Source organism: Narcine bancroftii, chromosome 14 (genome assembly GCF_036971445.1).
Source record: "Narcine bancroftii isolate sNarBan1 chromosome 14, sNarBan1.hap1, whole genome shotgun sequence".
In the NCBI taxonomy this organism is placed as follows: domain Eukaryota; kingdom Metazoa; phylum Chordata; class Chondrichthyes; order Torpediniformes; family Narcinidae; genus Narcine; species Narcine bancroftii.
The window spans coordinates 14,479,007-14,505,430 of NC_091482.1; the positions used below are offsets into that span (position 1 = coordinate 14,479,007).

General features: G+C 39.0%; 1 protein-coding gene across 6 annotated transcripts in view; it reads left to right on the forward strand.

Annotated features, from left to right (window-relative positions):
• sez6b (seizure related 6 homolog b) overlaps window positions 1–26,424 on the forward strand; it is an 813,765-nt gene that overhangs the window by 85,697 nt on the left and 701,644 nt on the right. Inside the window, exon 1 of one of the 6 annotated variants that reach the window (XM_069911065.1) lies at window positions 14,419–14,656. The exons of 4 other annotated variants lie outside the window; for them this stretch is intronic. The gene's annotated coding sequence lies outside the window, so the exon portion shown is untranslated. One more of the 6 variants, XM_069911064.1, reaches the window with a different exon arrangement.

Here is a 26,424-nt window from a genome sequence, read left to right on the forward strand (position 1 = left end):
TGCCTTACGGCTTCTACAATGCCCTGAGCCTCCTTTTCCGCAGACAGGTTCCAGAGCCTGTAGCCTTGAAGCATCCGTGAGAAAAAGGCAACCAGCTGCCCACCTGATTGAGAGTAGCGGCCAGAGCTACATCCAAAGCATCACTTTCCACTTGGAAAGGTACATTCTCGTCCACTGCATGCATGGGGGCTATCGCAATGTAACTTTGGAGGTAATGAAAAGCCGTCTGGGCTTCAGCTGAAAGGGGGAAAGTGATGGGTGGCCTTTGAGAGGGGACAAACCTCTTGAGGGACCCACTGGGGGTAATATGAGAAAAACCACAGGCATCTCCTCAAAGCCTTTGTGGTTCTGGGAAGGGGAAGCTCTAACAAGGGGTTGGGGCCAATGATGCCATTCTGCACCACGTAGCCAAGGATAGCCAGTCATATAGTCCTGAATATACATTTGTCAGAATTGTAGGTGAGGTTCAGGGCTCTCGCCGCATGGAGAAAACTCTGGAGATTGGCATCATGGTCTTCCATGGTGTGGCCACAGATGGTGACATTTTCGAGATAGGGGAAGGTAGCCTTCAACCCGTACTTGTCCACCATCCTGTCCCATCTGCCATTGGAAAATAGAGACCCCATGGTAATACTGAATGGGATGTTTCAGAACTGATAGAGTCGACTGTTAGCCTCAAATGCTGTGTACAGGCGGTCCTTGGAATGGATTTGCAGCTGGTGATAGGCAGCTTTCAGGTCGATGGTCAAATAGACCTGATACTGCGTGATGTCGTTCACCATATCCAAAATGCGAGAGAGGGGGGGTTTGCGTCCAGGAGTATATATTTGTTAATTGTTTGGCTATAGTCAATCACTAACCTGGACTTGTTTTCCCCCTTTACTACCACCACTTGTGCTCTCCAGGCAGACAGGTTTGGGAACAGAGATGGGGGGGGGGGGGAGTTGTTCGATGTTCAGCATGAAGAGGCTGCAAGTGGTTTCTGGTTTTGAGGGTGATTTGTCATAGACATGGACCAGACAGACAAGTGTTATACTAATACTGGGCTTTTACTAACGAGCCTGCAGCTGACGTGGACTTTTACCCCCTCCATAAATCTTCGTCCGCGAAGCCAAGCCAAAGAGACAAAGATAACCACCACTAAACTGGCCAGTGGGAAAGCATCTCCATCATACTCCATCACCAGTCAGGTGGAGTATCTCTACAGCCATAGCCAATAGCAAACAGTCAGTATAATAGGACCCCCCCCATAACATCATCACAAAGGGCCCTCCGTTCTGAACCATTACTGGGGGAAGGGGATCAGAAAACTCCAAGATTATGCTTTTAAGGTGACACAGGAAGTCCAGGCCCAACAATACAATTCATCTAAAATGTACATGCGAAATTTACAAAATTCTGCCCCCCAACCCTCCGTTTCCAATGACAGATGAAATGTTTCTGTACCCGTGCCGAATGGGACTGGGATGCTAGGAAGATTTGGTAATTAGAGGGGTACATTTTTAAGTTATATTTTTGCACAGTCCATGAGTCTATGAAATTTTCCATGGAGCCCGTGTCAATCAGGCACTTGGTTGAATGTCCATTTACCTTCACCGTCACCGTTGAGCCGGTGAGGTCTATTCTGGTCGAGGACCAGCGAAGCCAGGTCGCTGGAGACACCATGCTCTTCCCTCAAGTGGCCCCCTCCATTCTGAGTTGACCTGTGCAGGTAAGATGATGCTGATCCCGTGGTGATGCAAGATGGCCCCCCTCCTTCCTCCTCTGACGATGATGATGGTGCTGAATTCAAAATCAGGCCGCTGCAAGATGGCCACCGAGCATTTTTGCGCCATTTCCGTAGGCAGCGGGTTGTGCAGCAGGTGATCTCAGGCGAGTCCGGCGCAGATGATTTGTGGCTGGAATCGGATCCGGGAGCAGAACAAGGCCATGGACTTTCCCAGACCTCCCTTTTTGCGGCAGACCCTCGCCAAGTGTCTCTTCTTCCCACAGCTAGAGCATGCCGAGTCTTTGGCTGGGCAGCGGGCATAGAGGTGCTGTTCCTTGCCGCAGAAAAAGTACTCCCGTGCTTGGGAAGCGGCAGCTGTTAGAGCGGGGCCGCTGTAGCAGGAGCAGCCGGTCCTTGGAGGTGCTCACCTGAGAGTGTGAGTTCGCTGGCCTCCAGATCATCGTTCTCGAGACTGGCCTGTTCCAATGGTTTGGCCAGTTTGTCATGGCGAGTGAGATCCTTCCTTCCCGACTCGAGCAGCCACTGCCTCACGTACCTCAAGTGGACCCCTGCGACCAGGGTGTCCCAAATCTGTTAATCTTCCTGGATGTGGCCCAAAGCAGCCTCATACCTGCACTTCTTAGCCAGTGTCTGCAGATCCAGCAGGTAGAGATGAGCGCTGACCTCCAGAGTTCATGTGTGTGGAAGACATCCCTGGTCACCCTCAGGTAGACCTGGAAGCAGTCGAGCCAATATGCAAACTCGTCAGTCGGGGGACTAGGGGGGGGGGTCTATCAACAGCATACCGAGCTTGAGCAACACCTCCATCCTTGTTTGTAAGCTAATAAAATTGTAGCGCTGATAAAAACTCACACTCGACTGGAGGGAGAACTAATGCTTTTATTAGCTTACGACACAGGTAGGGTTCATGAACAGGCTTCAGAGGGGTTCAGGGTTTAGGCGGGAAACCAGGGTTATATACAGGCTCCCGAGGGAGGAGCCGGGAGCTGGGGCCAGTCGTCAGTACAGGACACTTCAAGTGAATCCCAGATCACTACATGTATTATGTCATTAATATTTGCACCATTACTATAAAAGAGTGTCAGTGTTATTGATGATACTTGAAGTTTCACTGCAGTCTTTCTTATTTAAGTCTGCTTCCCTATTACTAGCACCTTACATTGAGTTAAAAAGTTCAATTAAAGCTGAAGAATAAAATATTTATTTTCATGGTTATTGCTTATCTCTGTTCCATTAATAAGTCAGCAGTTTTCTTATCTAAAAATTGTTTGAATCCTTCCTTCCTTCTACCCCCTCTCCCTTTCTCCCTCCAGATAATTACCTTAACAATTATGAAGGCACTCCACATTGACACCTTTTAACCCTACAGGAACAAGGGAGCTCCAATAATGAGATCAACATTTCTTGTCTTCAAACTCTCCAGGCCTAGCAGCATAGGTTAATAAAAAAAAGGGGCTGATCAGGAAAGGAACATGATATTGGCCTTCTGCCAAATAAAGACAAATGGGAAGTGCAACTTAATTTGGCAAGAGAATTACTACTATAGAATTAAACTGGAATGTTTCCGAGAATCAATGAAAGCCAAATGTTCAGGTTTCATTCTAAACTTAACTATTCTAAACTTAACTATAGAAGATGCCAAATGTTCAGGTTTCATTCTAAATTTAACTATTTTAAAATTTGATTATTATACTTGTTAAACAGGCAATGTAATAAGACCAGGAAAGTCAAAGATAATCAAAGCTCTGCAACCCAGCGCGATTGACTTGTAAAACGAAAGACATGTTGACAAATGAATGTGGAAAAAACTCTTCTGTTTGCAGAATAAAGCCGAATTAAATTTATATTACCTGTGCTGCTTTGATCTAAACCAAAATAAACTATACCCAGCACTTTTAGAAATAGTCAAAGCTTGTTTCTTCCTCGTATTATGTTTTAATTAGTGTGGTGATATGACCATTAGCCAACTGCAGGGGGTGATCTCCGTACCTACAGGAAGACCACCTAAGGGGCTGACTCCACCTAGCCGGCTGTCAATCAGCTGACCTGAATCGAGACCTGAGGAGGCCCCTCCTGAGCCAGTCACATGGGGAGCCACCAAGGCATGAACTGGTCTTTTCTGAGTTTGTGCTTGCTTGCTGCTACCTCAGTGCACCACAATTAGGCTTTTTTTAAAATTACTTTCTGGGTCCCTATTGTATGTTTTACATATTACATATCTCTTCATGGATGAAGCAACCATGAAACTTCAAATTAAGTCTATTCTTCCTACAGTTTTTTTAAAACTTATTTTCTAAGATGCATTTTGAAGGATGCATAGAAGAGCCTTCAAGATCACTTATTTCAACAATGATTTGCTAAAAATTAATTATATTAAATAACAAAAAAAAACATTTTTCTCCAATTCTTCAGAAGGTATTTTGCTTCAGAATCATGCCAAGTGCGGAGATGGCAAATCATTTTGCATCACTGCTTTTTGCTAACTGATTGTTTAGGTGTTCATGTGCAGCACGATTTATTTTTCAATCAATTTTATGTTCGATAAATGCACTGCCCCTATATCACAAATCTAAAATTTAATGAGTGGCTGCAAATCTACTGATCCTCTTCTCCAGCAGAGGCCAAATGCTGAATGAATTACAGTGCAGTTGCAAATGGTGAACTTTGATCCCATAGGTGATTATATTTTGGAAAATAAGATATTATGTAGATGGAGTTTTTTTCCCCATATAAAGTATTTATAATTTAAATGTGCTTATGCCTATTACAACTGGTGCTATTTCATGTAAGAATTAGTAAATATTGCAGGAAAATTTGTTGAATTCAATACAGGTACGTAACCTTTTATCAGGGATCGTTGGGACCTGACACCTATTGTTGTTTGGAATCTTCCAGATTTTGGAATCATTTTAAAATGGTGGTCCCTATAAGGAAATATGTTGTTTCAAAATTGTGAAGGATGAATTTAGATTAAGAAAGACCATAAAATCACTAGCATTTAAAAACATTTTTTAATTTCAAACTTCAAAATAAAACTGGCTCAATCTGGCTTCTGACTGGGGTAGCATTGAGTGAGAAGGAAAGTGGCAACGATGCTCAACAGGGAGGGGCTCTTATAAAGTTACCATCACGCTAATCAGCGACAGCACCTGGCAGGAGTTGCTCTTATAAAGTGATAGTCGCACTAATATGGACGGCGTGCACCACGAAGGGCCTCTTATTAGATGATGATGCCACAAATTATCGACGCAGAATGTGGGAGTTGAGCAAGGGTCACATTGGGTTATGTTTGGCACCAAACTCCTTCTATGATGAGCAGATATCATCTACCGAAAAGAGTGCCAATTTTTGGAGGTTGGTGGTGTTCGGAATCCCGGATAAAAGGATAGACACCTGTATCTTTTCCCATTTGCCAATCATTTTATTATCAGAGAAATTTCTATAAATGGTAGCACAACTATAAATAAACTACATTATCATACTATTTTGGCCATAATGCATATTATAATAGGTATGATATCTCAGCCTTGGTAAACTAAAGTTAGCTTTTAAATATGATTTACAGGATCATTACCATCTCCCATGGTGTGACTAATGCATGGGATGCTGTAATAATTTAAATGATTTGGAAGATAAATGCAAATGCTTATAAAATACTAGAAGCATTCTTTTAATGTAGCATTAAAATTAAATGTTGCTTCCTTATGTAAATTTTCAACAGCTTTTTATTTAGCTCAAAAAAAATCATTACCACCAACTGTGATTATATGTAAGATTCGTGTACATTTTTGTCAGAATTATTTTCAATTTTAAATGGGTGGATTTCTGAATATAGATAGGACACGAATGTGTAATAAGGAAAATGAGGCAGAGACAGCCAAACAGTTGTGCTTGGATACTGATCATTTTTCACCAAGAAAATGCATTGGCTCAAATTAAAATAAATCTTGAATCTCTGTGCTTCATTTGTTGTAGGACTGTACCAGATTAATTAAAGAAGAGACGTGTGTGAGAATTCAGGCAGCATTTAGTTTCTCATCTTAAATCAGTATTTGAAAGTGATAAAGCTATTTTTGTACAGTAGCTTCTTGCTTATTCTGTTATCCCACAAAATAGATCCTGCACCTAGTGCATTTTATTGTGCAGAATGTAACGACAGCAAAAGAATGATTCTCTTGAAAAACAGACACTTGTTTTCAGTTAAACAAACAATGAAAGAAGAGAAATCATTACAAGCTCGTATTTAGCTCAAAGTCAATGAATTGTATCCAATTCACTTAAAGTAAAACAAACCTATATTGGTTTTCTTTTCTTGAGAAAAAATGGTACCAGTCTAGCAAATATTCTATTGGTTGTGTTTAAACTAATGACAAGGCAATATGTACAGCTTTGGGAGGAAACAATATATTGAGTAGATGTCTTCCAGTTTAATTTATGGGCCACTAGGTCTTTTGAATGATTGGTCTCACTTTAAAAGGAAATGCTGACAGTTTCTGTTAATGACTGCCAGTGAAAAGCCAAGGGAAATGTAATTTATTGTGAACAACAATTTATGAAATGCAGTCATGACCCTTTTTGGTTTTCCTACTGCCCCTACATCTGCCACCCACTCAACTGCAACATTAGGTCATGGACACAAATCCAACAGAGTTTAAACCAGGAATCCAAACAGAAACTTCCATGAGCGTTTCCTCATTGGAAAATGTAAACAGAAGGATTAAAGTCCTTGGTTTAGAAGTCTGCCAAAACTGAAAAAAATTGAAATGTGTGAAGAAAATATTTATTTTAAATAATTACTATCAAGTTCCTATCTTGTTTCTGGAGTATTACAGTGACTGGGATTGTACTGGAAAGCACAAAAATGCTGGAGAAACTCAGCAGATCACACATCAATGGGAAGTAAAGGGGAACTAATATTTCGTGTCTGAGTTAAAAGCAGGCAGGTGGAGAGAAGAGGAGAGAGGTGGCAGGTGGAGGGGCACAGGTTAACAGGTAAGAGGTAATAGGTGGAAGGCATTTAAAGATGTTGTTGAGAATTTTCTTGGCATGACTGAGCACCAAACTACATCCAGATGATTGACAACTTGCTTCAAATACATCAAACCTCAATGAAAACAAAGCAAAAGCATTATCAACTGGGAGAAAAAACACAATAAATATTAGCCTGGCAACTTAAAACAGAACAAGCTAAAAGAACTGTATTGGCATCAAGGAAAAAGGATAAACAAATTACATATAACCCAACAGAGATTAATGAAAACTTTAAGGAATTTTAAACAATTATACCAAACTGAGAACGAGAGGAAAGATGATAAAATAGAGGAGTTTTTAGCCAAAACTGAACTGCTGAAATTGCAAGAAGAGGAACAAAACAAACTAATAAAACCATTTGAAATAGAGGAAGTACAGGATATATTAAAAAAGCTGCCAAACAATAAAACACCAGGAGAGGATGGATTTCCAATAGAATTTTATAAAACACTTAAAGAGTTATTAATTCCTCCTCTCCTGGAAGTAATGAACCAGGTAGAAGAAACACAAAACTTGCCAGATTCATGTAAGACAGCAATAATTACAGTAATACCAAAGACGGGGAAGGATCCATTAACACCAGCATCATATAGACCAATATCTTTACTTAACTCAGATTATAAGATAATAGCGAAATTATTAGCAAACAGGTTGGCCGATTGTGTACCAAAAATAGTAAAACAAGATCAAACTGGATTTATTAAGAAAAGACGAACAGCGGATAATGTCTGTTAACTTATTAATCTAATTCATGCAGTTCAAGGAAATAAGAAACCAACAGTGGCTGTTGCTTTAGATGCAGAAAAAGCCTTTGACAGAGTAGAGTGGAACTACTTATTTAAAGTATTGCAGAAGTTCAATCCAGAAAAATATATTAATTGGATTAAAGCATTGTATAATGGACCATTGGTGAAGGTAGCAGTAAATGGATATGTATCGAACCAATTTAAATTAAGTAGGTTAACTAGACAGGGATGTCCATTATCCCCCTCAATGTTTGCCTTAGCAATAGAACCTTTGGCAGAACTGATAAGAATAGAAAATAAAATAAAAGGGATAAAAATAAAGGAGAAGGAGTATAAAATCAGCTTATTTGCAGATGACATTATAGTATACCTAACAGAACCAGAGATATCAATAAAAGAATTACATAAGAAATTGAAGGAATATGGAGAAATATCAAAGAACAGTGAAGTGATGACAATAAGTAATGCGGATTATTCAGAATTTAAAAAAAGAATCACCATTTAAATGGCAAGCACAAGCAATCCGATACCTAGGTATCAGATTAAATAATAACCTAAGCCACTTGTACTAACTAAATTTATCAGCCACTAATAAAGAAATTGCAGGAAGACTTAGAACATCGGAAAGAATTACCACTAACGTTGATAGGGAGGGTAAACTGCATTAAAATGAACGTGTTCCCAAGGATACAATATTTATTTCAAATGTTACCAATTCCCTTTACAGAAAAATTGTTTAATAAACTAAAAAGAATAATAAGGAAATTCTTGTGGAAAGGGAGGAAACCAAGGGGAGCGTTAGATAAATTAACAGAGAGGTATAACCAAGGTGGTTTGCAGTTACCAAACTTTAGAAATTATTATAGAGCCGCACAATTAAGGTGTTTATCAGGTTTTTACCAGACAAGGGAAAAACCAGACTGGACTAAGATAGAACTATACAAAATAGGGGAGAAAGTACCAGAACATATACTTTATAAGTGGGATGAAAAGTTGGTGCAATATAAAAGCTCACCAGTATTGCATCATTTACTTACTATATAGAAGAAGATCCAATTAGAAAGGAAAAAATGAATTACCAAATACCAAAATTATTATTGATGCAAAATCCACTAATCCCTTTTACAATAGATAACCTTTCCTTCAGAGAATGGGAGAGAAAAGCAATCAAAGGAATAGAAAATAGTTTTTTTGGGAAATAATTTATTAACATTTGAACAGTTGAAGTACAAATATGGAATAACTCATGGTACAATGTTTGCATATCATCAACTGAAAGTTTATTTAAAGGATAAATTGGGAAACAGATTGAGATTACCAGAAGGAAGCAGCTTTGAATATGTGATTACAGACACAATGATAATTAAAAGATTTATAACGAACATGTACATTAAGCTGCAAGATAAGGAAAATAATGAAATAAGCTATAAACCTAAACAAAAGTGGGAAAAGGATTTAAACATAAAGATAAAAAAACGAAGCATGGGAAAAGTTATGTTCTGGAACTATGAAGAATACAACAAACACAAGGTTATGCATGATACGGTATAATTGGTTACACAGGGTATATATTACTCCTCAAAAATTAAAAGAATGGGATCCAACATTATCAGCTAGATGTTTTTGCTGTAAGAAGGAAATGGGAACAACAATACATGCAATTTGGGCATGTACGAAAGTGAATACATTTTGGAAAGAACTAAATCAGATATTGAATAAAATCTCAAAAAATAACATACAAAAAAATCCAGAGATCTTCCTTTTAAGTAACATAAGAAGTAAAAAAATTAGGCCTCAAATTGGATAAAGCACAAAAAAGATTTATTATGATAGCCTTAGCTGTAGCAAAAAAATGTATAATGTCAACTTGGAAATCAGAAGAAAGCCTGAGAGTATAGCAATGGTACATGGAAATGAATAAATGTATTCCATTGGAAAAAAATAACATATAATTAAAAAAATTAAGTCACATTGTTTAAACAAATTTGGGAACAATACATGTAACATAACAAAGAGAGCTTGCCTCGGACCTCCATCCCCTAAAATGATAAGAAGGCAAAACGACTTGATTCAATGTGTAACAAATAGATGACGTATTTTCCTTGTTTATTTTCCTTCGTGTGAAGATATTGTTTTATGTTTTTATTGTATTGTATATGTTGAATATTTATGGGTTTTGGAGGGGGGTGGGAAGAGGGGAGGGAGGGAAAGGGGGAAAAAAAGGGAGAAAATGCCACTGTGTATATTTAATGAGAAACATCTGTACATATTTTGGTTGATATGGTTCACAGTGTGAAAAATTTAAAAAAAAAATTTTTTTAAACTTACGAAACCTTGGACTTCTTCCCTTTTGATCTTGGTGCAGTCAGTGACAAACATTGGGTGAAAGATTTTACCAGAATATTGCGACCATAATAAATTAGTCAGTATCAGGTCAACTAAAATTCATCAATGCTAGCTGACTATTGATGGACACTGACATGAGAGGAATCAGATGCTGAGTGCAAACGAAAATGAGTGGCAAAACATTTTTAGGTCAGTTGAACTAATGCAATGTGTCAGCATCGCCATGTGATTAAACATGCTAAATTCAATAAAAATTACATTAATGAGTCTCTAACTTCCTATGTGATACCACAAATCTGAAATTATGCTTGTGTTCAGCTTGAAGTTGTCTATCATAATCCCCAATTATTTTTCAGGAAGCAAACCTTTGGAAGAAAATTGTTGTCCTGTGTAATGCCTGCATTGACGCTTCTATCATCTACTCTTTATGAACCCTTACTATTTGTGTTCTAGTTGTGTATTCCATTTTTGGACCTAATCAATTCTCTTTCGTTTGGTTACTCATGGTTTATTGACTCTATTGTGCATGAATAATTGCTTTAGAGAGGTTTTTAAAAAAACATATCTTTTAAATGTTAAAATTCTACAATTCTCTTTTGAGCAACAGAACTGCTTCTTTCTTTGGGCTAGTGTATGTGATGTAATATCTCTTGTTAACAGTTTAAAAGCTTAAAGCTTCTTGTATCGGTATTTTAAAGGTCAAACTTGTCTAGCTTTTACCTGTCATTCCTTTGCCATTCATTTTAACCCTGCTTTGTCACCTAAATTCATATTACTGCTATACCATTCCTCGAAGCATTGCCTTCTTCATTTAATCAACCATTTTAGTGCAATGTTTTCGCAAGAATTCAGCAAATGATCATTTAAAATTAATACCAAATTATCAACAAAAGAATTCAAACAAAACATTTTCTAATACTGTTTGCATGAAAATATTTCCAGTTCTTAATTGGGTAATTATATAATTCATCTTAGTTTTTAAGGAAAATATAAATTTTACACATCGGTGATTTTGCATCAGAAGGAAAGAACTGTGAATTTTTTTTTTAAAAATCCATTTTCTTAAGAATGCTTAAAAGTAGTTATATTAAAAGAGGAGAGAAAAGATATTGATCAGTTGGAGATGCTATACCAGAATTGTTGACAATATTTTTCAGCTCATTTCATCTTGCTCCTGTTGAAAATATGTAATGTAATGGATTTTATTAACCTGGCCATCATTTTCATTAAAATGTGTAAGAAATTGTCAAGTTCTACTTTTAATTTTTCCATTAAACTATTTTTTTTTATTTAAATATAAAAAGCCAACACTTAAAATCAGGATACATGATCATAATCTAGTTAACTACAAATTTTTACTCTACACTGTAGTGGGCAATGCATGACAAGATAATATTGTGCTTTAACAGGAAAAAAAGCCAATGCTTTGGTATATAATAATACATTTAATTGTAGTACATTAACCATAACTAATGTTGACAATACAGCATATCCCTTCAGAAGTAAATTAGAATGACTTTTACTCCCTTTGCATTCTTAAGACAGCTCATTTAATAGGATAGTGTATGGGTATATCTGAACAGTAAAATTAGTCATTTTAATTGAAACATAACATTGATTAACCTTACATCCAACATCGCTTTCTTTTTACCACAGATTTAAGTGTTAATGTATTGCTTCTGAACTGACATTTCTAAGCATATTGACATCCAGGTTTTACAGAGACAAACGAATTGTATACATTTAGTGCATGCTGTTTGGGAAAAAAAAACATTATTCATCATTAACATGGTTTATGGAAATTAATATTTAGGCAGCTCAATCAATAAAACTAAAATAGCATCAGCCAAGATTATTATTTTTGTCAAATTTTATTACATTAATATAATACCTTAATATCAATAAAGCGATCTTGCAGATGAATTCAATAAAGCAACAAGGTAGGATAGTATTCCTTCTAAGATATACAAAGCTCTAAGCCCAAATGCATTACAGGTGTTCCAAGACATCCTGGAAGACATATGAATCACAGAGGAGATGCCCGACGACTTCCACGATGACCGACGACTTCCACGATGACCTCATCGTTGCTCTCTACAAAAATAAGGCAAGAAAATCAAACTGCAGAAACTACAGTGGTATCTCACTGCTGTCCATCACAGGCAAGATCTTTGTCCGCACCTTCCTGAACAGACTTGTCACTGTCTTGGAAAGGAATCTCCCAGAGGAGCAGTGCAGCTTTCGGCCAGAACGGAGTACAATGGACATGATATTTGTCATGAGACAAGTTCAGGAGAAGTGCATTGAGCAGAACAAGCCTCTTTACTCTGTCTTCATTGACCTGACAAAGGCATTTGACAATGTCGACAGGGAGGCTCTCTGGATCATCCTGAGACACTACAGATGCCCTAGAAGATTTGTAAAGATGATTCAGCTGCTCCATGATGGAATAATAGGACGGGTCCTCTGCAGAGGTGATACATCAGCTGCATTTGCCATTTCTCATGTGGTGAACCAAGGTTGTGTACTCGACCCAGTGTTCTTCAAATTATTCTTCACTTGCATGTGGTCATATGCTGTCCAAGGTCTGGAGGAGGGCATGTACATCAGATATCGACTGGACAGCCTTTTCTCTGACCTTCGCCACTTGAATGCATGGACGATATGCCTCTACATTCAAGAAACACTTTTAGCCGATGACTGTGCACTCTTGGTGAACAAAGATAATGATCTACAGTTAATGCTGAACAAATTCTCAGATACTGCTAAGCTCTTTGGCCTGACCTTCAACTTGAACAAGACTGAAGTACTCCATCAGTTTGTCCCAAACACCCACACCATAGAATCAAAATTCACTGTTGACAACACAGCTGACAAATGTAAACAGCTTCAAATATTTGGGGACCATCATCTCAAGCGATGGGTCGTTGGACAAAGAAATTGACTCCAAGATCAGCAAGGCCAGTGAGGGTCTGGGGAGAAGGCGTACCAGAGTGCTCAATCAACACAACGTCCACACGGCCACAAAGCTAAAAGTCTAGAGAAGTGTGGTCATCCCTTCTCTTCTATATGGATGTGAGACCTGGACTCTGTACTGGCCTCACATCAAACAACTGGAGAAATTCCACGTGCACGCCAACTATTCCATTCTTGGCATCCATTGGCAAGACCGTGTCTGCAACCTGGAGGTCTTGGATCACATGAAGTCTACCAGCATTGAGTCCCCGATCATCAGAGCCAAGATGTGGTGGGTGGTCACGCCATCAAAATGGACAACACTGTATGCCTCACCAGCTGCTCTATAGTGAACTGAAGACCAGAAGGAGATTTCAAGGTCGTCCACGCAAGCGCTACTGTGGAATCCAGCCAAGAGAACGAGAAGCTGTGGGTGCTGACAGATCCCATTGCTATGACGCCTCCACCAGTTTTGAAGACACGCGCTGCCACCTTCGTGTCTCCAGATAAACTGCACAACAACATGTCTTCTTCGAACCGAAGGACAGCCAATATAATATAAAAATAATTGAATGTAGTGAGATGTTATATATTATTACTGACCTTTTTGAAGTTGCGATGTAACTTGTCCAATTTAGAGGTTATTGAATTTTTGACTGTAATCATGATTTTTTTTCCATTTGCAAACATTTTGATTGCTATCAGCATAACCTGGTACTATCTGACCCATTTAATTTAAGCAGTGCAGGTAGTTCTCCCTTATACCTATTTTTTGAGATGGGCCTGAACCTGTCAAATATAAATAGCAAAGACTCACAAAATAGCACAATCTGGTACTCTTTACAATGTTTATTAAAACTAAATAAATTCAACATCTCAGATTTCATATAAATATAATGTAAATTGCCATATTGCTCAAAATGTAACAAGAAACTACAAAAAAAAAGACTTCGAATGCTACAAACTATATCCACTGATTCTCTGATGTCTTTACACAGATTTAACCCTTGATGATAACTTCACCTTGCATGTTCTCTCTCACTCTGAGCCTGAATGCAATTCACCATGATGATCTCTCAGATGAGTTTGATCCCAACTGTACAGGCAATAAATCAAGACCACAGTCCTTTGGAAGTTGCTCCAAACTTACCCAAACAAAAATCATACAAAATTCTTATGCAGGAAAAATTATTGATTCAAATCACTCACTTTTGAGTGTTGCATTTGTCTCTGGTTTGTTCTTTATTGTGCATTGCTCCATTTAGTTCGTTTTCATTCATTTTCCCTGGAAAGATTGGAGGAAGAAGCTGATTGGAGCAAGAGAGGTCAGGTGACCTGAGGAGTGGTGGCATTTCGAATTTAAAAAGGGGTGACGCAGCAGCCAGAAGCTGATTGGAGGAAGAAGTTGATTGGAGTAAGAGAGATCAGGTGGCCTGAGGAAAGGCAGCAGCCAGAAGCTGATTGGAGGAAGAAGTTGATTGGAGTAAGAGAGATCAGGTGGCCTGAAAAGTGGCGGCAGTTAGAATTTAAAAAAGGGGCGAAGCAGCAGCCAGAAGCTGATTGGAGGAAGAAGTTGATTGGAGTAAGAGAGATCAGGTGGCCTGAGGAAAGGCAGCAGCCAGAAGCTGATTGGAGGAAGAAGTTGATTGGAGTAAGAGAGATCAGGTGGCCTGAAAAGTGGCGGCAGTTAGAATTTAAAAAAGGGGCGAAGCAGCAGCCAGAAGCTGATTGGAGGAAGAAGTTGATTGGAGTAAGAGAGATCAGGTGGCCTGAAAAGTGGCGGCAGTTAGAATTTAAAAAAGGGGCGAAGCAGCAGCCAGAAGCTGATTGGAGGAAGAAGTTGATTGGAGTAAGAGAGATCAGGTGGCCTGAAAAGTGGCGGCAGTTAGAATTTAAAAAAGGGGCGAGGCAGCAGCTAGAAGCTGAGTATCATTATTAAAATTGAGGAACTGCTCAGCAGTATGATCATCGAGTGGACTGAGTCAGACTTTGGCTCAATGGGCTTCGGTGAGAAAAGGTAAGATGTGAGAGATAGTAGGAGTTGAAGTAAGAAAGTGACACCCTATTCAAGGAATCAAAAGGATTTAGCAGATAGGCACAGGTAAGGGCAGGTTTTAGATATCATCTATTTTGTTCTTCTAGTCATAACAGTGGAAATGGCAGCCAAGGCAGGTGAATGCTCCTCTTGCAGAATGTGGGTCATCATCAGGGAAGTCAGTAACCTTGATGACTTCATCTGTGAGAAATGTGTCAAGTTGCAGTTCCTGACAAGCCAAGTTAAGGAATTGGAGTTGGATGAACTCTGGATCATTTGGGAGGTAGAGGGGCTATTAGTCACCTATGAGACAGGAGGAAGCTAAATGGGTGATGGTCAGGAGAGGGAAAGGGAATATGCTGGCAGTACAGGGCACCCCTGTGGTTGTTCCCCTCAAATAACAAGTATACCATTTTGGATACTGTTGTGGGGATTACCTTCCAGGCACAAGCCATGGTGAAGAGGTACCAACTAGAGAGAATGCGATACTGGATCTTCTTTTAGGGAATGAGACAAGGCAAGTCAGGACAGGTGACAGAAGTATGTACAGGAGAACATTTTGGGTCCAGTGATCATAATGCCATTAGTTTAAAGTTAATTATGGAGAAGGAGAGGTCTGGGCTTCTGGCTGAGATTCTAAACTGGAGAAAGGCTAATTTTTGAGGAAATGAGAAAGGATCTAGAATGTGTGGATTGGGATAAGTTATTTTCAGGCAAGAAGGTGTGAAGTAAGTGGAGAACCTTCAAAGGTGAAATTTTGAGAGCAGAGTATGGTCCTGTCAAAATCAAAGGCAAGATTAGAAGGCATAGGGATCTTGGTATAGGGATATTGGGGATCTGGATTGGAAGAAGACAGGTGTATAACAGGTATAGACAATATAGAGCAAATGAGGTACTTGAGTTTTTTTTAAATGCAGGATAAAACTCAAGAAAGATATCAGGTAGGCTAAAAGAAGACATGATGTCGCTTTTGCAAACAATGTGACAGAAAATCTTAAGGGTTTTACAGGTACATTAAGAGCAAAAGGATAGTAAGGGACAAAATTGGTCCCCTTGAAGATCAGAGTGGTCAGCTTTGTATGGAGCCAAAAGAATTGGGGAGAGCTTAAATGTTTTTTTTTCCCATCAGTATTCACTCAGGAAACAGACACAGGAAAACAAGCAGTGAGGTTATGGAACCTATACAGATTACAGCTGTCTTAAAGCAAATAGGGTGAATAAATCCCCAGGGCCTGACAAGATATTCCCTTGAGGGAGGCTAGTGTAGAAAATGCAGGGGCTCGGGCTGAAATATTTAAAATGTCCTTAGTCATAAGGTGAGGTGCAGGACAATTGAAGGGTAGCTCACGTTGTCCCATTGTTTAAAAAAGACACCAAAAGTAAACCTGGAAATTATAGACTGGTGAGTCTGATGTCAGTAAAAGATAAATTATTTGAAGGTGTTCTAAGAGATCGGATATACATTTATTTGGATAGCCAGAAACTGATTAGGGATAGTTAACATCGGTTTTGTGCACATTGGGTTGTGGTTAGCCAGTCTTGTAGAGTTTTCCAAGGGGGTTATGAGGAAAGTTGACGAAGGAAAGGCTGTGGATGTAGTCTACATAAACTTTAGTAAGGCAGTTGACAAGGTCCCGCATGAGAGCTGAGTCAGGAAGGTTCAGATGTTAAGTATTCCTGGTGAAGTAGTGAAATAGATTTGACAATGGCTAGATGGGAGAAGCCACAGAATAGTGGTGGATGATTGCTTTTCAGACTGGAGGCCTGTGACTAGTGTGTGCCTCAGGAATTGGTGCTGGGACTGTTGTTTATCATCCAGATCAATGATATAGATAACAATGTAGTAAATTGGATCTGCAAATTTGCAGATGACACTAAGATTGGTGGCATTGTGGAGAGCGAAGAAGGTTTTCAAAGCTTGCAGAGAGATCTGGACCAGTTGCAAAAATGGACTGAAAAATGGCATATGGAATTTAATACAGACAGATGTGAAGTGTTGCATTTTGGAAGGACATTCCAAGAAAAGATGTACTGTGGATGATAGGGCACTAAGGAGTACGGCAAAACAGTGGGACCTGGGAATACAGATAGATAATTCCATGAAATTGGTATCACAGGTAGCATATTGACCTTCATAAATCAAAGTATTGAGTATAGGAGTTGGGATGCAATGATAAAATTGTACAAGAACCTGATGAGGCCAAATTTGGAGTATTATGTGCAGTTTTGGTCACCTAACTGCAGGAAAGATCAAAGATAGAAAGAGTGCAGAGAAGATTTACTAGGATGTTGCCCTGACATCAGGAACAGAGTACAGGGAACATTTAAACATGTTAGGACTTCATTCCTTGAAGCATAGAAGAATGAGGGGAGATTTGATAGATGAATTTAAAATTGAGGGGAATAGACAGAGTAAATATTAATAGGGATTTTTTTCACTGAGTTTAGGTGAGGTACAAAACAAGATATGGGTTAAGAGTAAAAGGGGAAAAGTTTAGGAGAAACGTGAGGGGGAAATTCTTCAAGCAAAGAATGAAAGTGTGGAATAAGCTGCTAACTGAGGTGGTGAATGCGGGCTCAATTTTTAACATTTAAAAAAAATTTGGATAGGTACATGGATAGGGGAAGTATGGAAGGCTATGGTTGGGGTGCATGTCAGTGGGACGAGAGAATAATCATTGTGGACTAGAAGGGCTGAAGGGCCTTCCTTTGTGCTGCAATATTCAATGGTTTGTAGAAAAACCTGACCCTTTTTGTCAGAAATAGACAGGCGCATGTGATTCATTCTGGCTTTTGATTCAAGGATGACTATCAAAATCATTATATAACATAACAATTACAGCACGGAAACAGGCCATTAGGCCCTTCTAGTCCGCACCGAACCAAACACCCCTTTCTAGCCCCACCTCCCTGCACAATGCCCATAATCCTCCATCTTCTTCTCATCCATATACCTGTCCAACCTTTTCTTAAATAATACAATTGACTCCGCCGCCACTATTTCTCCCGGAAGATCATTCCACACGGCTACCACTCTCTGAGTAAAGAAGTTCCCCCTCATGTTACCTCTAAACCTCTGCCCCTTAATTCTTAACTCATGTCCTCTTGTTTTAATCTTTCCTCCTCTTAACGGAAATAGTCTATCCACCTCCACTCTGTCTATCCCTTTCCTAATCTTAAATACTTCTATCAAATCCCCTCTCAACCTTCTACGCTCCAAAGAATAAAGACCTAATCAGTCCAATCTCTCCCTATACTCTAGATGCTTAAACCCAGGTCACATTCTGGTCAACCTTCTCTGCACTCTCTCCACCCTGTTTATATCCTTCCTATAATTAGGCGACCAGAACTGCACACAGAACTCCAAATTAGGCCGCACCAACGTCTTCTACAATCTCAACATCACCTCCCAACTCCTATATTCCATGCAATGATTGATAAAGGCCAGCATACTAAAAGCCTTCTTCACCACCCTATTCACGTGAGTTTCTACCTTCAGGGAACGATGTACCGTCACTCCTAAATCTTTCTGCTCTTCTGTATTTTAGCTGAACTAAAATTCTCACCATTCACAAATGTGACCGAGCTCCAAGTTAAATTCTAACTCTGTGTGAAAAGTGGGCTCATTTTTAACATTTAAAATAAACTTGGACATACATGGATGGGATGAGTATGGCGGGCTATGGACTGGGTGCAGGTCAGTGAGACTAGCAAACAAAAGGTTCGGTACAGACAAGGAAGAACAATGCTGTTGAGCACCTTGAACAGTTCTTACTTTTGTGAACATTCATGAAGATTCAGCAAACAATAATCCCACAGCAACCCTGTGAAGCAAGTGGATGTAAAGAGTGACTGATGATGTCGTTGATGTGAAATTTTAATGCTGTTTTTCTCTCCTCGTTGTATGCTTCCTGACCTGCTGAGAGTTCCAAGCATTTGTTTGTGTAATAAAATATTCCTCCCATTGATACTTCAAACTGAAGACATTGTAGCAAATTTGGCCAATTTTTGGTCAGACTTGGTTTACTGTGAGTTCAATGTAATTAAAGATGACATTATTACATACCTAGTTAATGCTGCAATTTACTTGCCCAATTTAGAAGTCACTGAATCTCTGACTGTGATATTGATCCTTTCCAGCAATGAAAACCTTGATTTAATAGAGTATAAACCTGGCTCTATTTTACTCATTCAGTTTAAGCAGTGGATAGTTCTTCCCAATGCCTATTCTGAGATTGACCTAGGAGAAAAGTGGACAAGACAAAAAAAGAAAAATGACCTTCTGCTCCTTTATCTGTGTGGAAAGGAGATTGTATTGTTGGTGTCTGACGTTACTTTGAAATTGAGAATTCTTATCTTTGCAAATGCATCACCTTGGTGTAAACATAAATAATGGTTCTTTTGTCAGACTGGCTAGAAGTAATGCAGCAAAAAAAATTCTAATTTTATTAAATGTGCATTATTTCAATAACTTTGAGCTCCAGTTGGAATGTTCCATTAGTCAGACATAGAATAGGTTCTGACTTTTTGTTTTAAAGCCAAAATGTAAGCGTCAGGTGAATTTTGGTGGCTAGTAGTAAAAACCTGCTGAAGGTCCTCAGCTGGTTTCTGTGTCCATAGGAGGTAAAGATATATTACCAATGTTTCAGGCCTGAGTGCTTTCTCAAGTGGCTAGTACTCTGGCTTCTGGAGGTTGTGGGTTCACATCCCACTCCACTGATATAAATAGAACAACCTCAGCTAACATGCCAGTACAAAACTGGAACACCAGCAGAGATGCTGTAATTAGGATGAGGAACAACACCAAGGGCCTCTTTGTTTTCTTCAGATGATGTACAAGATTGTTGAGCAACTATTTTGAAGAAATGGGAGCTGAACTGGCCAAATGTGATGTGTAATTCAAGTAAGATCACCCAACAGATCAATTTTGGGAGCTTGGCATTGAACGTAGAACAGTAAAGCAACAAAATAGGCCCTTCAGGCTACAATTTCTGTCCTGACCAAGAAGCCAATTTTAAACTGCACATCTGCTTACACATATCTATACTCATCCTTTCCCTATCTATTCATGTGGCTGTCTAAACATCTCTTAAACATTGCTGTTGTATCTGCTTCTACCACCTCTGCTGCCAGTGTTCTCTAGAAATTGTCTCATGGATTTCCCTTGAACTTTACTCCTCTCACCTTAAATGTGCCCTCTTGTATTTGATATTTCTATCCCGAGGGGGGAAAAAAACTGACATCTACCCTATCTGTCTCTCATGATTTTGTATATTCCCCAAATTCCAAAGCTCCAGAGAAAACATCCAAGTTGCTTGCTATGTAGAAATTGAACACGTTCTACATATCTTGCTCAAAACTGAGCACAAAACTCTGCAGAAGGCCATGGACACAGTTTAGGACATCAAGGGTAAAAACCCTCCCCACCATTGAGAACATCTACAGGGAATGCTGCCGTTGGGAGATCAGCAGCAATTATCAAGGATCACCCAGCACATGCTCTGTTCTCACTGCTGCCAACATGAAACTCTCACCACCAGGTTCAGAAACAGTTGCTACCCCTCCACCATCTGACTCCTCAACAACAAACTTAATCAGGGACTCGTTTAACAACTCTTGCACTTTATTGACTTTTTAAAAAAAACACTATTGCAGTCAGTTTGTATGTTGAGTCAGTTTTTTTGCACTGCCAATAAGTGGTAATTCTGCCTTGCCCACAAGAAAAAGAATCTCGGGGTTGTATGTGATGACATGTATGTACTCTGACAATAAATCTGACATCTTCGCCACCATCTCAAATAATCATGACCACAATACAAAAGTAAACATCAGCGCCAAATATCAACTCCAAGGTAAATTTACATTTTATACAGCTATCGTACAAGTATAAACTAGCCACACTTAGTGCCTGTCTTCAATGCTTTCACCCCTTGTACTCAGCAGTATGTATCCTAATGATGGGCCATGGATGAGCATGTAATGATCCAACTTGCTTTTCTCATTGGTTTGTTGCTGCCTCTGGTGGTGCACTATCTTGTCCTAGAGGTTATACACAAAAGTGTTGGAGAAGTTCAGCAGGTCATGCATTACATCTATAGGTGGCAAATGGATGTAACCTAAATTTCAAGCCTGAACCCTTTGCCAGGCCCAAAACATTGGCTTTATCCTATTGCCTCTGATAAACACTGAATGATCTGCTGAGTTTCCTTTGTATATTGCTCTGCAAGTCTGCAGTCCTTCCTGTATAACAAATGTAAGTTAATCTCTCTCTCTCTCTCTCTCTCTCTCTCTCTCTCTCTCTCTCTCTCTCTCTCTCTCTCTCTCTCTCTCTCTCTCTCTCTCTCTCTCTCTCTCTCTCTCTCTCTCTCGGGCAAAGATAATGGCAAAAACACAGTATTGCCATATCACTTCTGTTTTACTCTTTCTATGTAAGATTTCAGTTTAACATGTCATTTAAAGGTATGCATTGAAATTATGATCTTGAAAATTTTTCATAGTACCAGCTCATGAGCAGACTTGATGCCATTTAATTTATGGTGTAGTTTAAACCATGTGGTTCAGCTGGATGCTGCATGACTGAATACTCCAGAATACTGTTTCTATTTTTTTTAAACTTCAGATTCTCATCACTTCCAGTATTTGCCCTTTGTAACTTCAGATAATGGTCCAGAGCAGCACATGCTGCTGACCTGACTTTGCATGTTTCTCCTTGTTCAAATAGGCAACGAGAAACTGACTGGATTCTCTGCAGTGATACACAGTGCAGTCACAAGGATTCCTGCTGTGCTAAGATATGATTATGGAGGGACAAGGAGTGGGACAGTGAGAGTAAAACAAAACCTGTTCATAAAGCAACAAAGGAAACTTTAACAGGCAGCTGTGAGAAGCTTTTGATGATTATGGTACTTAAATCACAAAGTGTATATTATTTGAGCTATTAAAAAATATAAAGAACACTTAGAAATATTTTAAAAAACCATTGACATCAATTACACAGTCTAAAACTTCTGATCTTTATTCAATCCCTTGTACCAGTTTGACTCTTTGCAAATGAATGTGAAAGCAATTCCAGTGCCAAGCCCACTTTAATTCCTTTTGTGTAAGTGAATGTGCCACAACATTTGGCCGTGTTGTCACAATCATGCTTCCATGTCTTATGCTGAGCGATTTGGCATCAGAGCGAGCTTGACTGTGGAAAAATACTGGGAGCTGTAAACCACATTTTGGGAGCCTCCTCTAATACCCGCAAGTTCCAGGCCAATTATTCTGTTTCTACAACTTGTTCAATTTCTAGACTTGTCTGTTTTTTAAACTTTTTTTCAGCCCTTTCACCATTTAAGCCCCCTTTCTACCTCCTCTGTCAATTACTTTTCCACTCCTTCTCTCTTTCCCTGTATCTTAAAACCTCACTGATTCTGACGAGGCCATTCACCTGAAACGTTAATTCTACTCCTCTCTCCGGTGATGTTGTTGTCCTACTTTTCTACTTTTACATCAGATTTATTGTCAGAGTTCACATGCAACTGGGGTGGCCATTCCAAAAGGAGGGCATGATCATGGGTTACTTTGTTGCTTTTGCAATGAGATTTACATTTTCTTAAAAAGATGTATAATTTTATTTTAAGTGTGTATAGTAAGTTTTAAGTAACCCATGACCATGTCCTCCTTTTTGGAAATGGCTACCCAACATACAACCCTGACATTCTTTTTCCTGCAGTCCATTTGTAACATTTGTGAAACTTTCCTTTGCTATGTTGTTTGTAGTATTTTTTGGATAGTTGATTTTAGCAACTGCCTTCTATCTTTTTTAATCCTCTGAATCTACTCCGTAAAAGTGATACAAAGGCATACACCATAAAAAAAAAATTATCTTCCCATTTAATCCCCACAGTTAAAAATGGAAAGTAAGATTTTTCCTATCCACACTTGAAATCCTACCATGCAGTTAATGGAAAATTGCTCCAGTGATCCATCGTCCTCTTTTGTCAATCCTGTTTCACCTTGCTAGGACAATGTCTGTGCTGAAGAGGTGCAAATAGGCCCCTGTTCCAGAAAATCAGACAGAGTAATTGTGGAGCTGCCATCCAACACCAAATGGCTTGCTTAAAAGAGCATTGGCTTTGAAAGGCTCGGTATTTGGTTTCTAGCCAACTCCCCAAAGCAGCTGCTCAGTGTAGTTTCATTTGCAAAGGATTTCCTTGCTCGTCCGTGGCAGACAACCCAATTAAAGATCCACCAAGTCTGGGTGCCTGACATGAATATACAATTAACCCCATCTCGGCAAAGTAGAACATTATTGTGGGATTAGAGGAGCAATAGAAGTCTCATCCTATCCTATCCTACTTGTCGTAAGAGTCATAGATATTGCAGTTTGGAGATGAAAAAAAGTTATAACTGCATTCTTATCCTTTGAGATTTGCTTATTATCCATAAATATCTGTAGATTGTATTTTCCACATAAGTGCCTATTGTAAGAAAACACAAGAACAGGTGTTCCGGGAAAATGAGAGTTCCTTTACGATTGGCACTTGGGTATCTTTTAATGAGATAGATAGAAAGAAACTCACCAATGTGACAACTGGAATTCATTAAGCATGCATATTGTTTTCATAAGATTAATGAATCAGGCCAGACTTCCATACCATCTAGATGAAAAGAACCCTTCTCTTGGCAGGATGATAAGTTTCATGCTATAATGAAGGATCTGTCAAATCAATCACTTGCCTTTTAGCCTCAAATTGATGGCCATTTTTAGAATTTTTCCCAGAAGCAGATCAGACAGTATTAAAAATTGTACATTTTATCCTAATCAAATTCTTAAAACTTTCTATTATAATAATTTGGAACCAATTTTGTGATCATGGCAGTTGAATTGTAATTTAGTCCTGAGGAAAAACTAGAACCTGTAACCTTATGCCTCAGGTGGCAGAATACTGTCCACTAAACGGGAGACACTTACTTGTTGATTGAATAGACGGATACAATCTGTAATAAACACTTGAATCAGTATCTAGGTCAGGGATGTTACTTGACTGAATTTTAGAAGGTATGTATCACCATGTAATTAGCTCATGAGGGCTGTTAATTTAACCCTTTCCTGCACTTAATTTTTTTTTTTAATTTTGAAGTTAGAGGTTTAAAAAGGTTATTAGCACTGCTGTTGCCACATTTGGAGTATTATTACAAATTAATACATTGTTCACTAATAGTGACAATTAGTATTTATCAGGCAATTTACAGGAAGAAATTTATATTTATACTGAGGTAAAGTTAAATGCACCATAACATCCTAATAATAAAAATATACAGAAATGCTGGAGGAACTCTGCTGGTCTTGCAGCATGCATAGAAGGTAAAGTTATATTACTAACGTTTTGGCCCTGAGACCTCCTTCAAGTCATAAACAAACAAAAGGAGGGGAAGTCCAGATCAAGCTGTTAATTAGATATGATAAAAGGAGTGGTGAGAACTGATTTTGACTCCGTGAATGGTGTCAGACGAAAAAAGGAAGCGAGAAAGACAGAGCTAGGGGAAAGGTGACAGGTGGGGTTTTTTTAAAACAGAAAATGGAGAAGTTGACATTAAAGCCAACCACTTGGATAGTGCCCAGACAGAAAATGAGGTCTTGTTCCTCCAATTAGCTGGTGTCTGTCTGGTAGTGCATGAGACCATGGACAGACATGTCCATGGACTGACATGGCAGCAAAGGAATGGGACAGAGAATTAAAAAGGGTGGCCACTGGGAGAACCATGCTATTGTGATGGACAGAGCAGAGATGCTCAACAAAGCGATCGTCCAGTCTCTCCGATGTAAGAGACCATAATGGGAGCGCCAGACGCAGTAGAGGACCCCTGCAGATTCACAAGTGAAATGTTGCTTTATGTTAATATTATCATGCCAAACACAAAAATAGTTTTGCATCATTCAAGCAACTGGATCAATACTAATAAGGTCACTCTGCTTTTATCCATTCCAACCCTCCCCCTCCCCCCACAACTTCACACCAATCTACATAATCTGAGTGGTGTTTACTCAAAATCACATCTTTTTAACCACTTTTCTTTGGACTATATGTAAGACAAACATGCCACTTACAGTTTGTAACTGGAATTTCTCAAACATTTAGTTATGTTTCTGTGCAACCAGATTATTTGCCTTGTGTGAATCTAAAAACTTTGATCTTTTTGTTGTTGATTGCAAGTAGAGCTCAAGAGAAACTTTAGGCTTCCCTCCTTGAAAGTTAGATTCCACAGTGAATGTTACTACTAAAATGCAAACTTGCTTTCAGTTTGAATGAAATCACTAAGTATGGAAACACAAGAGTTCAGGCTTAAGATTGCTTGTTCTATTTGTGTCCTTGTACCAAGGTGACCAGTTCTATTCTCTTAATATATGCTTAACAGTGTCTTTTTTTGGGGGCAAAATCACTGAATGTGGCAGCTTAAGAATAATATCAAAATAGGGGGCGAATTTGACAGCCAAAAAATGGTGAGGATTGAAATGCATGAGTAATTAGCAGGCATTCAGGATAATGAATGCAGTCTGTCCATAAATAATAATGATTGCAATTGTCCAAACAATTGTAACTGCTCTGTTTTAACTGTACACTTCAATAGAGTGCACCAGTTGCAGCTGGTCTCTTAATGCCAGCACGCAGCTCTTGATTAGGAGGTGCACACGTGCCAGGAGCTCCTCAATAAAAGTTACCTGAGATCCATCAAAGAATGGTGTAACAGCATAGGATGTGCTACAGCTTTCACTTATTTGCTCTCCACTACTACCCCTGTGTCCACATTCCAATAGGCTGAATATACTAACCAATATTCAACTACAACGGCTACATCCCCCATATATTTTCCCTGATACTCACTGACACACTTTTTCCCTCGTTTAGAACAAGATGGTGCACTACCAGAGGAGGAAGTTGAACCATTACATGCTCATCCCATGACCCATCTTTAGGATACATACTGCTGAATATGAGGCTGAAAGCAGAGATGATAATAGGCACTGAGGGTGGCTAGTTTATGATTGCTGTATATGTTGTAAGCTTACTATGGAATTAATATTTTGTGCTGTGTTTACTTTTGTATTGTGGTCAGGATTGTTTGAGGTGTCAGCAAAGTGAAAATGCAGTCCAGGAAAGTGAAGCAGAGATTAGAGTTACTGGAATCACATTCCAATAAGTTTTGTAGACAACACGGATAAAATAGTTGCTTTCTTATAATCATCTTCTTCCCCAGCATCTTTCTCCTCTGCCTACAATTTCTGCTCCTCAGCTGTTCACTACATAGCTTCCAGCAGAGGCTGTAACCTCATAAGGAAATGTTATACAGCATGCAGCAGGTTACAATGAACACACTCCCCACTTCTGGAATGAACCAAATGGTTTCTCCATTTGTTTAATGGTGGCAAATAACTTTTTTATTTCATGCATGCCACCCACGAGTATGCAATAGAATATCAGCCATTTTGATACTGGATAGCCCTTTTCTCTCAGTCATCCTTTAGTTTGTGGTGGGGGATTAAATTTTGCTGGAAGAGCATGCTTCTTAAGGATTCAGGCAGCATTTTGTGGTCA